We start from the raw sequence: 14,720 nt of genomic DNA on the forward strand, positions 1-14,720 counted from the left end.
TGACAGAAGAAGTTTAAAATAAATTACTATATTTTATATTATCCTTATTATCCTAAAAATAGCTTCAATCTGAGTAAGATTTTAAGTTGCTCCTAAATTTAGCCATGAATTATTGAACACTGCTGATTTTATAGGTTGGCTCCCTATGAACTTGATGGGAGAAATATTAAGTGCTTTCTATCAATGAAGCAAATAATTTATGTAAATTGCCTAACAATTAAAATAATAAATTTGTGACTCTTTTTGGAATGGTCTTAAAATTTCCAAAGCACTGCAGCTGACTATACAATCATGTGTCATATGCCTGCACCTGGAATTGTCAGTTCCTTCAGAGGGTCAATGCTAGGTAGCAGATACATCAATAATTAATGTCACACATATCATCTGACTTTTATAGAGATTTTATTATCATGTTAAATAAATACTAATCTACTTCAATTTTTATTTCCATAATTTAGGAAGAGCAATGCCTCTCAATTTCTATAGCTGTATTTTGATTATATCTTTATACCAACTTTCTACCAGTGTAAATACTCTGAAAACTCCAATTTTGACTTTTACTTACACACTATAGGGAATCATACAAATATTTCCAACTGAAATTATGGTTCCTGGGCAATAAATTGAAAGAGGTTTTCTCTTTCCTTCTCGCTGTAGAATACTTTCAAATTTTCTAACAATATTTGGACAATTATATTTATAATACTAGAATGCTTCATAAGTAACATCACAGAAATATTCTGGATCACAGCAATGATTATAAACTATTTTATGTTGAAGACCAAGAGCTTATATTTTCTGGTGAAGAAAAGAACCTAAGCCCCAGGGTGGCCCCTAAACCATAAAAATAGAGGTGCCGAGACCTTATTTTCAAAATGTAGGCATTATCTGGTAAGACTCCCAACTATCTCACCTAAGTTAACTCATACACCTTGCATCACTCCACTGTGCTCTCCTCCCAGCTCTTGAACACAGCTGTTTCCCTCCATGTCTCCTGGCAGGAAGACTTTTTCTTCTCCCTTCCCAGAGTTCCTTTCTCTCTATCAGGTATTCCCAACTTCCACTTCCTGTCCTTCTGCCCAGCTATTTGGTGATAGGGCTACATCTACACAAGTAATTCCTCTACAATTCTCACTTTTAGTCCAATAATAAGCCCCATTTATATGTACATATAAATTATTATACATATACACAATAAACTACATGCAGCAAGAACAAGCACAGAACAATCAGGAAATCATACTTAAAAGTTACATTCATGGTGTTCTGCTTAGTTTTTGACAACCTTTTAGAAAACATAATCTCACCTATCTTGGTGAAAATAAAGTTCTGAACCTATATTAATCTCTATCATATCTTGTATCTATCACCCTAAAACATCTGTTTAGACCTAAAATCATCTTCTTAGCTTTTAAGCAAATAAGCATAATTGTAAAACTATTACTATCTAGTCTTCAACTCCATCAGAGACTTGAGAAGGAATAAATGTTACTTAATATGTAGGAAGTGTAGGCAAGCAGCTTCAGAATGTGGAGAACTGCCTGGACAATCCGCTGAACTTTCTCTATATCACTGGAGCATCATCTTCAGCCCTCTGACTCAGATTATCTGATAGATACTTATGTGAAGTAAAGAGTCACAAAGGACTTGTATCCCTTGAGCTTGCAAAGCATTGCAGTAAACCCTCCTCCATCCGTTTGTCCAGTTTTGGACAGTATTCTGTCTGTAACTGACACTAGGTAATTTTCTCAGCCAGTGGCTCACTTACCTCATGTAAGGATTTTCATGCTCTTTGAAGTACAACTTGCCAGCTGCCAGGAGCAGACCCATATCAATGTCCAAAAGCCTTAAGTTAATAAACTCCTTAAATGTCATATGCTGTAGATCTCTAAAGTTTTGAAGACCATCTATCTACCTAACTTATATGAATTTTTGGTTTCTAGTTAATTTATATCAGAAAATCTAGGAAACATGGTGTTTTTTAAATTATGTAAACTAGTATCTGATGTTACCATGAGTTTGATTGTCTAAGTGCTAATACGCATTGCTTAAGTATCCTAAACAGTTGGTAATAGCAGCCTTCAATAGAACTGGCACTTACCAGTTCTTGGGATGTAATAAGAAAATACAATCTTAAATCTGTATCAATATACAAAGACCTATACCAATGTAGTATCTTTGGCTTGTTAATGTTCTTTGGTCTAAAAGTGTATTCAATAATCTTCCATTTAATTTATCTTTCCTATAACTTACCCTTTTAAAACCATAACAAATATTTTTCCACCGTAGAATGATCAAAAACCATCTACCCCATTTCAGGAGTGGGACAGTTTTCTTAAATTGCTTCCTGTTGGTTAGGGGCATAGTTTTTTTTTTTCTTTTTCAGGGCCCAGGAAAATCAGGATATTGTCCAGTCTTAATAAAGTTAACTGGAACTTTTGCTTCCAGTCTGTGCATGCTAATACAGGGCAAAGCTTAGCTGAAGTCCTAACTGGACCCGTCTATAATGCTGCGTGATCTAACTAGCTGTTTTGAAATTGTCCTAAATGTAGATTTTTGAGGAAACAGTTATTGAGCCCATCTGTGAGGAAGGATCATCTGGCTACTTGTCTTGTCCTTTTTGGTGTCTGGTCCCCTTGCTCAGCAAAATATTACTTAATACTTTTCTTGTATTAACGTATTATGGGCAGTGCACTGATCACAGTTCATGTACAGATGCCCCTCTGTCCTCTGTCCAAGCAGAAAAATTTTCTTCTATATGCGTTAGTTTGGACTGTATCACAAAACTTTAAAATAAATTTTTATCTATGCCACTTAAAAGAATGGCATGGTAAGTAAGTCCTGAGGATTTTCAAGCCAAAGATTTACTGGCCATGCAAAGCTGAAATCCTGGCTGGAGGCATTTTTATGTAGTCTCAGAGCTGTTCCCATGTGGAGGGTTCCGTAAATTATGTCAACTGTTGTGTTTGGACAGTCTTTTTCTGCCTCCTGTTTCCAGGGATAGGCTTTTTCTGGATCCCTCACGGAATCCTGACCCCTCCCCTACTCTGGGAAGTTATTGGGTCCACAATCATCTGCTTTTCTGGCCTGCATGAGTCAAGCCAGCAAGAGACTGTTCTCAAAGAAATTTAGCTTTCAGCCTTGGATAGGGAAGTCTGACTTTGATAAGCTTGCTTTTGCTAAAAAGCCACTTATTTTTCTCTTCTCCATATGTCTCTTGGAACTCTTCCGCAGCTCAATCCACTTCATCCTCCAACTCCCCCTCCCCTGGCTGGCAGGAAGTCTAGCCCCTATTCTTTCCCCTGCTTGGTGATTGGCTGTAAGCTACCTTATTGGCATATCAGGGGACAATTGGGGAGCAGTATTTACACAAAATTGAGACAGGAGATTCTTGAGCAAGGATTACAACCAGATATGGGGGACCAGAAATCGTCATTTGAATTACGCAAGAACCTTACGTCTACAATTGTGTATCAGGAAGTTTGGTGAATTACAAAAGCAGTATAGTGTGTGTGTACATTTTAATTTCTGACATAAAAACATGTAGACACCAGCACCAGGTTAAATTTTATGTATTTGTAATACACTGATTTTGGGATTTTAGCACCGTTGTAACACTGTAGGAAATAGAAGAACGTGAAGTATGCTGCTTTGTATGTTCTTATCTATATGTGTCTCTCCTCCTTTCACTTATTTTATCTCTACTCTTTCTATAAAAATAACAAGTGTGAGAAAATATGGCATTTCACATTCATATAATGTAATGGAAAATATGTGTAACCAACTTAAACTAACAGAGTCCATGAAATGCAGATTAGAATATAGCGACATGATAGCATAGTTTGTTCGGTTTTTTTGAATATGTTTTATGTTGCAATATGTTATGCCGTTTCAGAAACAGATAACGTTGAGTTTTTTTCTCTGACTAGATCAGGATGAATTTTGGCATTAATAAATATTAAAGAACCTCTTCTCGTATGACTAGCAAAAAAAAAAAAATGGGGCACAGGATGATTTGGATAAACTTAGTGTGTCCACATCACAAAACAGAGAGTAACATAAAAATATTTATATTAACCCCTGGTATGTGTGCCCGTGTGTGTGCCTAGTGTGTATTTTTATGTGCATGTAGGTATATGTGTGCATGTGGGTATGTAAACATGTGTGAGTGTGTAACAAAAGCAAGATAATTCAGGTTATAATTCCTCCAGTGTTGTCTACATTTTAAAAGCAAGGTTTAATTCAGTGATGTGCAGCTTGCCAAGTAGATCAGCCTAGGAATATGCTTCTATCTGCATGCCCAAGATTGAGATAATAAATCAGGATTCTGTGTCTTTTTTAATGTGGATTTTAAATACTTAATTCAGCTTCTTATGCATTCAAAGCAAGCATGATATAAACTTTTTCTCTCTCCCTAGGCTTTCATTAATCTTTAATATTATAGAATTTTTGTTTTGTTTTTAAGGCAAGTTAGAGGCCAACACTGTTACTTTCAGAATATTAAAATGTTGGATTGGAATTAAATCCTCTTTCCCATAGTGTTATTTATTTTTAATAATGTGGTGGCGTTAGTGTTCCAGTGTCTGAAGGACTTCCCAGGCTAGTAGTAATACCTGTGTGTGTGTGTGTGTGTGTGTGTGTGTGTATAAACACATTTGTATTACTTTTGCTCTTAGATATAGAAAAGGACTTGTGCCTTCTTCAGTGCAGCCTTACCCTACTTTGGAGAGTTTACAGTAGTAAGTCTGCACTAATCCAAAGGCAATGGACCATTACCAAATATAAATCCTATTCCTTAAATTATTCCTCTTAGGTATTTTTTACAGCACAGAAAGCAGATTAACATACAGAGAGATTACTATTTTTATTGTCTTATTTATTTCTTTTGTGACCCTAAAATAATAACACATGAAATAAAAGGGTTTATCCATTTAACTTTTGTTTATATAAGTTTTTATTTTTAATTTATTCACTTTACATCCCAATTGTAGCCCCCTCTTTCATATCTTCCTGGTCCCACTGTTCTTCCCTCATCCTATGGTGGCCCTTTCCCTTCAATAGTCCTTGAAATGAGGAGCTCTCTTCCCCATCATCAGAACTCAACCTATCAAGTCTTATCCCAACTGCCTTCATCCTCATCCCCTGTATCAAACTCTTTGTAATGTTACAGGTCATTTACCACACTTAGAGAGATAAGGTGACATTGACCATCTTTAAGAACTGGTAACGCTCTCTAACTTACTAGGTTTAAGATAGAAGTGAGTTCCCAAAGCCTCCATAGAAGTCTGGAGGAATTGGATTCTCAGCTGTTCATATTCCTGATTGCCAAATGTAAAGGGGGCATCATCCTGCAAGGCTTAAGTCAATCAGTAGTTGCTTTTTAGGTAATTCTGTACCTCAGATTTCATTGATTTTTGGAAAAGAAGCAGCAGTAATCAAGTCCTAGTCTATGAAACAGCTCGATGGTATGCTCTTTAACTTCATTATTTCTTGTTAGAACTTATTTTTTTTTCAACAACGTATGCTTTGGATGATAGCTAAGATTGTAGCAATACACAGCTACAACACTGTACTTTGAAAAATTGACACAAAGCTACTTTTCAAGCATTGTGGAGATTATCAGTTATGATTTTTCTGAAATGATAACCTGAAACAAACCGATTAAAACAATTACAGACTTGTTTGTATTCTTGATCCAATTTAAAGTCGTTGAATAACATCAAATAGTATTTGCCTTAATTTCACCCAATAATAACCTAGTATTGTTAAAATGTTAAAAATCCAATGAGTTGGGGTTGGGGATTTAGCTCAGTGGTAGAGCGCTTGCCTAGCAAGTGCAAGGCCCTGGGTTCGGTCCTCAGCTCTGGAAAAAAAAAAAAAAAAGACAAAATAACAAAAAGACCAAAAAAAAAAAAAAAAAAAAAAAAAAAAAAAAAAAAACCAAGGTAACTAAAAATCCAATGAGTTAGAAACTGGACTCTAGAATGGTAGCTTTGGGAGCTAATAGAAATTTTAGACTGTGTGGTTCAATGAGAGACATTGATATTTTTGTGGAATATTCTTGAAGAGAACAGTGAAGTTATTTTCTCTTCTACTTTTTTATTTTGAGGTCCTCAGGTGAACATTATTATAACACACTAAAAGATCATCCTAATGTGTTAACTCACTGGAGGCCCAAAGCAAAGGGGAAGACCACTTGTGCACTGGAACTCCAATATTGAATTATAATAAACTTTCAACAATTAGTTAAACACCTGAGGTATTGAACTTTGACTTACCACACTCACAGCTGTGACCCTCCTTCCCCCAACACCCATGACCTTTGACCACCAGTCTATGAGGGCAAGGGAGCAGGGGTGATGAATTGAAGGTGTATTCCGAAGGCTCACAGTACTACCCAGTGACTTCTGCGACCATTTTATCGAAATAGCACAACTTTACTCAGGGTGAACAAAGGCTATTTAGGTCCTAGAGAGTGTGTAGAGAGTTCCCAGGGTAGGTGTATACTATGGGCTGGGGCTAGAAGTGAAAGTAATGCTTGTTTTACATACCAGGAATTCCAGATACTTCTTGGGCTGGTTCTGACTCAGAAGTGCTGTCAGGATATGATAGGGACGCGACTTTAAATATCAGAGTCTTCCAACACACAGTTACCACTCAGAATTACTTTAGTCACAAACACACACACACACACACACACACACACACACACACACACACAGCCCTACATACATATTTCCTTCAACAAGTCTGAGACAAGGCATACTTATTTAATTTTTTTTCTTATTGTGATAGAACCCAAAAGTCTTTGAGTTAATTTGGGTGAATGCCAAATGAATTAGTGATAAGAACATACATATACTATACCTTTCAATCTAATTTCACAATTTTCTTTTAAAATACTCAACACACTATAACACAGTATATCATTTCACTCTCTGGAATAATATTTCTTCTCATCTTAAATAAGCCTTCAATCAAGGCAATCATAATTAAATAGACCAAAACAAAATTTGAAGCAGTTCATTGTGTAGTTAGATGAAAGTAAATAAGCTTTTTATTCAGTCATATATTTGGTATTATTTTGAGATACAAATAAAACAGTTAAATAACTCTTTAAAAAAATCTTGTGAAAAATGTTCAGTCTGGAATTTCATCTAAGATTGTGTCTTCCATTTTCTGTGAATTTTTATCAGTCTATATATACATATTGAGCTTCAGTTGCCAGAGTAAAATGAGTAGTTTGATGACATAACTTTGTGTATACTTTAACAAAGTACTAATTGTGTTAAGAAGTAATTATGCAGAGTAATGAATACTGCTTATTGGAAATACAATTATCCTCTGAAAGTAATTTGACTTATGCACCATTTATGTTACAAACAAAAATTTCCCACCATACGATGAGTAAGGAAAATTGTAAGAAAGGACACAGAAGCTTTCTTTTATTCCTAATCTATAGTTAGTCAAAAGATGAAAGTGAGAGAGAAAAGAGAAATAGTTATGAATTTTAGTAAAACATCAGAAACCCACATTCTCACCTAAAGGTTTGTGGTGGAAAGTTGAAAATATTTACATTTCTACATATAAAAGCTCAGTATGCATGTGAATAAAATTTCTTTTGAAAGGATTATTGAAATGGTCAACAATAACCACAGCTTGCTATTCAATGTAGTACTCCAATGTGATTGTATCATTATTTTGAAATATGTTTCCGTCTTTGTGTATATTTCTTTTGTTTTCATTATGAAGAACCAAACATTCTTTGAATGGCCTTGTACAATGGCCATTTATATCATGTAGGCAGAGGCCATTAGAGGCTACATGTGTTTCAAACTGCCATAAAGAGGGAAACAAGTTCCTAATCTCATACAGAGTTCTATATTTTCAAGGGCAATCAGATAAAAACTTGTGACCTTCCATTTTTATTTTTAAAAAAGAACCATGATTGAAACATTTATATATAATACACACCTTATAAAATACCTTCTTGATAACAGGGTTTCAAAGATTGATGTATAATATAAAAGCTATTTTGCCCTTCACTTCCTAACTTTGCAATACCTTTGAAAGGAATTCTTTGGGAAACTTTAAAAACTGCACTTAACACATAACGTGTTGAGTGAGTGTATCATCTTATTACCATAACAATACCGGATGGAAGTATAGTTTGTTGTTCAATATTGTCAGCCACTGCGCAGATCAGTAAAAAGGGTTCACAGACACATCAGGAAGCAAGTCAAGCTTTAAGAATACATTGGCACACAGCTTCTGAATTTACTGCCACAGAGCTACAGCTGGTAAATGACAGAAAAAAATGCAGATTGATGGCTTTGGTGGCCACTGGAATCAGACTATGTTATCTTAGGTAAAAATACATACATACATACATACATACATACATACATACATATATACATACATACATATATATTTTGGAAAAGCCAATGTCGTAACAAATGACAAACTACAAGATTAATATTCACAATGAGAGAACTTGTGGTCATGTCCTTTAGCACAGCCAGTCTTCAAAAATCAGCTTATGTTAATGAGTGAAAGGGTCTATTTGTTGGCTCAGAGAGATGGTTCATTGGTTAGGCTCATTTGTTGATCTTGTCTAAAAGCATCTGGTTTAGCACCCACTTGTCAACTCACAATCAACTGTAAATCACGTTCCTGAGGATCCAGTGCTCTTTTCTCACCTCGGTAGGCATGAGGCATACATACATGTTCAGGCAAAACATCATGCATTAGAATAAACAAATGTAGAAATATAGAATTTATTTAAATAATATTAGATATGAAAAATGGTCTCTCTAAACACTCTTTTAAGAATCAAAGAGCTCACTAATAATAGAAAGTCATATTTAACATATCTACTGGTTGTGAATAACGGAATAGCTTCTAAGTACCTAAATTGAGCTGTTCAGCAAGGCCACGTCTTTTTTTCACGGCAATTTGCTTATATGCCTCCTTTGTAGTTAGGTCACATTCAGCAACTACTGAAAGAGCAAACCAAATAAAGAAATTTGCCAAAGCACACCTCGGATCTAAGAGAGTGTTTCTTGTTGTAGCTCTAGCAAATCAAACCGAATATCCATGATGGCATAGTCTGAAGGACTCTGCAAAATTTAGTTCACTCAGGGTAGGTCACTTGGGTCTGGCAAGGGCTGACAACTGCGTAGCAAGACATTTGACAAATAGAGATATTAACTTCACACGAGAAAGTCTGATTCTCTGCCATTTGGACTGTAGGTTGATAAGAGAGATTTTGACTAACGATGGAAATAATAGAAAGACGATCAGACTATAAAAATAAAGTTGTAGGAGCCGACTGAATAGCGTATATTTCGTAAATGCTGCGTATATTATGCACACCTTGAATCTCTTGAGATTGTTTAGCATTGTAAGAAAATTTTCTTGTTTTAACAAGTTCCTAGAAACCCTTTCAAATGTTTTATTTGAATGAGAATTTTATTGTTTGTTGGCTTTCTATTTGTTTTTAATAAAACCAGACTCCAATATTCTTATTTCCTCCACTGCCTTTTGTACTGCCATTTCTATATATTGTGACCTCATAGCCTCTTCACACTTTCATCGTCCATCTTAATTTTTTCATAGTGAATGACAAAGAGCAGACAATGAACCTCTCAATTTATTAAACTATTAAGCAAATGAAAGCTGAAAAGAAAATTATACAGTTTTATAATTATAAATGTTTAGTTTTGAAATTTTAGATTTTAATTTAATTACAAAATGGCCAGGTTCTTTTTACTATCTCCAAACCCTTCCATAAACCCATTCTTTCCCCTCCCCTTCAAATTATCCTTCTTAACCTTATGAAAACTGTATTAAAAATCTAGTTGTTATTGCATTCAAATTTACCACCCCTAAATATAATCTGTTCAATCTGTATAGTGTTACCAGAATGTATGGCTTCAGGGCTATGCATTTCACACTGGAGACTAATTGAAGTGGTGTTGGTGGGACCATTGTAAGAGCCCAAGGCTCAGAATGTTTCCTGTGTGATTATCTTTGTTAGTAGTAATATTCAAGTCACACACATAGCATCACCAACATGACTTCCCAGTTATAAGCCGAACAAAGATGATCCCAAAGAACAAGTTTTGGTTTTTTGTATTTTTTTTTACTCCCATTTTCCTTTGCTCTGTATCACATTTCTGTGTTGACAGTGGCAAGGCCATTACATCTTCACACAAAGACAAAATAATTGAAGATGCATTTTAAAAATTAACACTAAGAAACACGTTCAGTTAGTAGCATAAAATCCAAATGCTGTTTATTCCAGAAATGTTCATGAGATAAGTCATTTATATGTCTTTCTTTCTGTCTGTCTCTCTGTCATTTATCATCTATATATATTTAGGGTTTAACTAGGAATGACTCTCATTAGTAATGATTGCATTCATGTGCTTCCCAAATTCTCTTAATTCCTCTAATGATCTTATTGTTTTTAGTAGTCTCAGTGCACACAGACTAAACTGCATGACGCATAGCTGATAATTTAAAAAATTTATTGTAAACGCTGAATAAAAAAAAATCTCCCTCAACTAAGTTTTAGATAGTAAGAAGTACAGGAAAAAGAAAAGGCATTGCCTGAATATTAAAGCAATAGTACAATTGATCTGTAAATCAGCTACATGCATGCTTACCAAGTCAGCTTTGAGAAGATAATGCTTTCAGTAACAAAGATTTCATGATTGTATAGATAGTATTTGGTCTGTGTTGATGAAAGTTTTCAATTTAATTAATGATCTGGGATGGTTCGCTTTAATTGTTAACTTGTCAAAACCTAGGATCACCTGGGAAAAGAAATTCAATTAGAGATAGCCTAGTTTATGTAGCGTAGGAGTATATCTATCTATGGGGATTATCTTAACTAAATGTATTAATGGAGGAAGACCCACCATTATTATTAGGTGGCAGGATGATGTAGAAGGGACTTTCTGATCTAGAGAAGAAAGGAGAAATCAAGCTGAGAAAAATAAACATGCACATGACATTAATCTCTCTCCTGTCTTGACTGTGGATGTAATATGACTTCCTGTTTGACTTCCCCACAATGATGGAATACAACCAGGAATGACAGGCTGCACTACACCTCCTTTTCACCTCAGTTGTTTTTTAATCAGGCTGCTTAATCACAGCAACAGAAATAAAACTAGGAAACCTGATTTTTTTCACATATACATCGTAACATATTTTAATAATCTTTGATGGTTGAGTTGAGGACAGGGTGATTGTTGTACTTTAAACTGATTGATGGTTATAAACTGAATAATTCTTTGGAATTACCCTTGTATTCCAAAACCCAACTTTTGATGAAACCTTTTTTGAATTAAAAAAAAAAAAAGATTATTGGCCGTGGTTATTCTATAGATGTTTTATTTCCAAAGCCATCACTAACGTGTGTGAATTAATTTTACATTGTAAATGCATTAGATTAAGTAAATCTGAAATTGGAAACTGAATTTCAGACTAGGTCACATCTTGATGGATTCTTCTGATTCTGTGAACATAATAAATCTCCATGCCTTTGTAAACCCCAGAATAATATCTTCATTAAGATTCTATGTGATCTATAGATATTTAATGATTTATTTTATTTTTGTTTGTTTGTTTTTTAATTTGGTTTTCTGAGACAGTGTTTCTCTGTGTAACACCCCTGGTTGTCTTGGACTCACTTTGTAAACCAGGCTGGCCTCGAACTCACAGAGATCTGCCTGCATCTGCCTCGCGAGTGCTGGGATTACAGGCATGAGCCACCATGCCCAGCTAATGAGTTACTTTAAATGCTGTAATATCTCTGATGAAATTTTAGCAATAACAAGATGAAGATTTTTCTTATATATTTTAGCTAAATATAATCTTATTTTTACTTTTAAAGTTTTTATTTACTTACTTATGTATTGGGATATGCATGCCAGAGACATAGGTGGAAGTAGAGGGCAGGTTGCAGTCAGATCTTTACTTCCCCTTCCTGGGTGAAAACCGGTCAACAGTTTTAATGCCAAATGCCTTTACCAGCTGAACCATTGCACCAGCTTTCTTTGTTTTCTTGAAATATATTTGGATCAGTGCTGGTAACTCTAAATGCAGAAAGAACTATATTTAATTTTTAGGTTTATATAAAATCGAACATTAATTTTATTGAAGAATAATATAAAGGATCAGAAAAGTTTCTGGTTGTGAAGGAAAAGGATATTTTAATTCTTCCTCTCATATGATACTTGGTGTTTTCAACTAGTCTGCTACATTTCTAAATATAAGATTTTTCCAGTCATCAACAGTAAGAAATAGATTTAGTCATTGTGTCTTAAACTTGGAATAGGACTCTTGTGCTACATTACTAAAAATCTTCCACAATGTTTTATAACTTATGCACCTCAGTAATCAACCCAGAAAAGAAATTTGTTATTTTTCCACTGAAGTATTATTTATATCATATATATATATATATTCTATATTGACTAGGGTTACATCATTAACATACAGGCAAATCTGAACCAGGATAATTTATAATAAGCCTAAGATCGAAAAGTATATGTTGTAAAGCTATATGAAAAGTATTTTCACGTACCAGGAAATATTAAATGTGAATTAGCATCCTTAAAATACTTCCACTAGAGAAAGACTCCATTGTCCAATTCCTAAGAAAATGTTTTTGGATAAAACTTTTTATTTCAGTTTTAATGAAGAAGAAATCTATATGGCACTCAATTTGCACAAATACCTTGCTTTATCAGCTACATTAAACTCATCATATACAACAAGATTCCAGATAAAATGTAGTGACATCATAGGTACCACAAAATTTAATCCATTATTTACTGAGGTATGTGGCCCATCTTAGCACATGCAGAGGATTCCACGTCTACCTCCCCATTTTCTTCCCTGCAATCACATAACCCATTTTTATGTTTCTCATAACTTCAAGATTTTCAATAAGAATTACCTACCAAATTATAAAAGCTCTTGGCCTGGGTATTGAGGTAATGAGTATTAATATGGTTCACTTACAAATGTCAATGAGCTTTTTAATCCATTGTTATATTTTTCTCCACTGGAAATATACATTAAGAACTAAATTTGAAATGATCTAATATATAATATAAAGACAAATATACTAATTTCCCTAATAGATTGAGCATGGGTATAATTTATAACATTTTGAACCTGAACTATGATATAAACATTTATTTGTATTTCCCTAGATCCATCTAAATTGACACATGATAATTATTTTATTATTCTAGAAGATGAGGTGCTTGTCCTGTCCTTTGTTAATTACTACTTTTTAAAAAGTAGAACTAGAACTGCTATATCAGCTCTGTGAGGATTGTCTACGGTCTCTGTCCCGGTGGCTGGAGATTTTGGAAGTGTTAAGCAGAGGCATCCATTCTTTTCTGTGGAATTAGGCATGACAGAAGACTCAACATACTTTCAATACATGTGTACACATGTGTGTCAACCCCAAATAGTTAACTTCATTGGAAACTAAATGGATACACCAGAAACCTTCATTTTCCATAAAACCTTAAAAAAGGGACCTGTCTTGGGAATGAGTATTTTCTTATTAAAATTATAAAATGAACTCAACCTGGGGATAATGAAAATTACATTCTTTAGTCTCTATAGAACAAATTAATTAAAATTTACTGAAATATTTTAGTATTTCATAGGATGATAAAGTCAAAGTTATAAGTAGATATAGTTTAATCATTTCAAATGGTTTAAAAGAATAATTTAAAAAATTTTTTGGAGACCACAGCTCACTGAATCAATTAAGCAGGGTTCATGTGGGCTCACAGAGACTGAAGAAGCAAGCACTGGGCAGGTGTGGGTGTAACCAGGTCGTCTGCCAATAAATATGACTATTATCTTGGTGGGAACAGGTGAATCTCAGACTCTTTTTGACTGATCTTGGGACTCCTTTCCTCATATTAGGCTGCCTTCTCTAGCTTCAATATAAGGAGTGCTGCCTTGTCTTATTTGGCATATTAGGTTGTATTCTCCTGGACGCTGCTCTTTTCTGAAAGTAAATGGAGGAGGAGTGGATCTGGGAGGGAGGGGGATAGGTGGGGAGCTCTGGGGAGCAGTGGACTGAGGGGAACCTTGGTTGAGATCCCATGGGGTGGTTTACTGTCTGTACTCCAGGTCAGGGAGCCTAATGACCTCTTTCCCATGTCCATGAGCACCGGGCATGCACATGGTGGCCATGCATATATGCAGGCAAGATATTCACACACATAAAAAAACTAAAACTATTTTCTTTCAATATGGCCACTCATTATATTACAATATGAAGTCTTCAGCTAACTTTCCATAGTTTCCAAAGTTGATTTTAGTTCTATTATCAACCACATGACCTTAAGACATATTTTAGCATTCTCTTTGTCTTCTGTATTACAAGCTTCGTTTTTAAAATTTTTATTAAATATATTACATATGCATTTATATTATTACACATACATACAATAAACTACCTACAGCAAGTAGAACCATGAAACAATCAGGAATTATATATATATATACACACATACACAGATACACAAACACACACACACACACACATATATATATAACATTCATAGTGTTTTCGCTATTTGTATTTGGAGGACTTAAAGAAAACATCTTTCCTATCTTGATAAGTCTAAGATTTTGAATGTAAATCAATATCTATCATATATCAAACTTCA

This window comes from Acomys minous, assembly GCF_964271855.1.
Source record: "Acomys minous genome assembly, chromosome: 9".
Classification (NCBI taxonomy): domain Eukaryota; kingdom Metazoa; phylum Chordata; class Mammalia; order Rodentia; family Muridae; genus Acomys; species Acomys minous.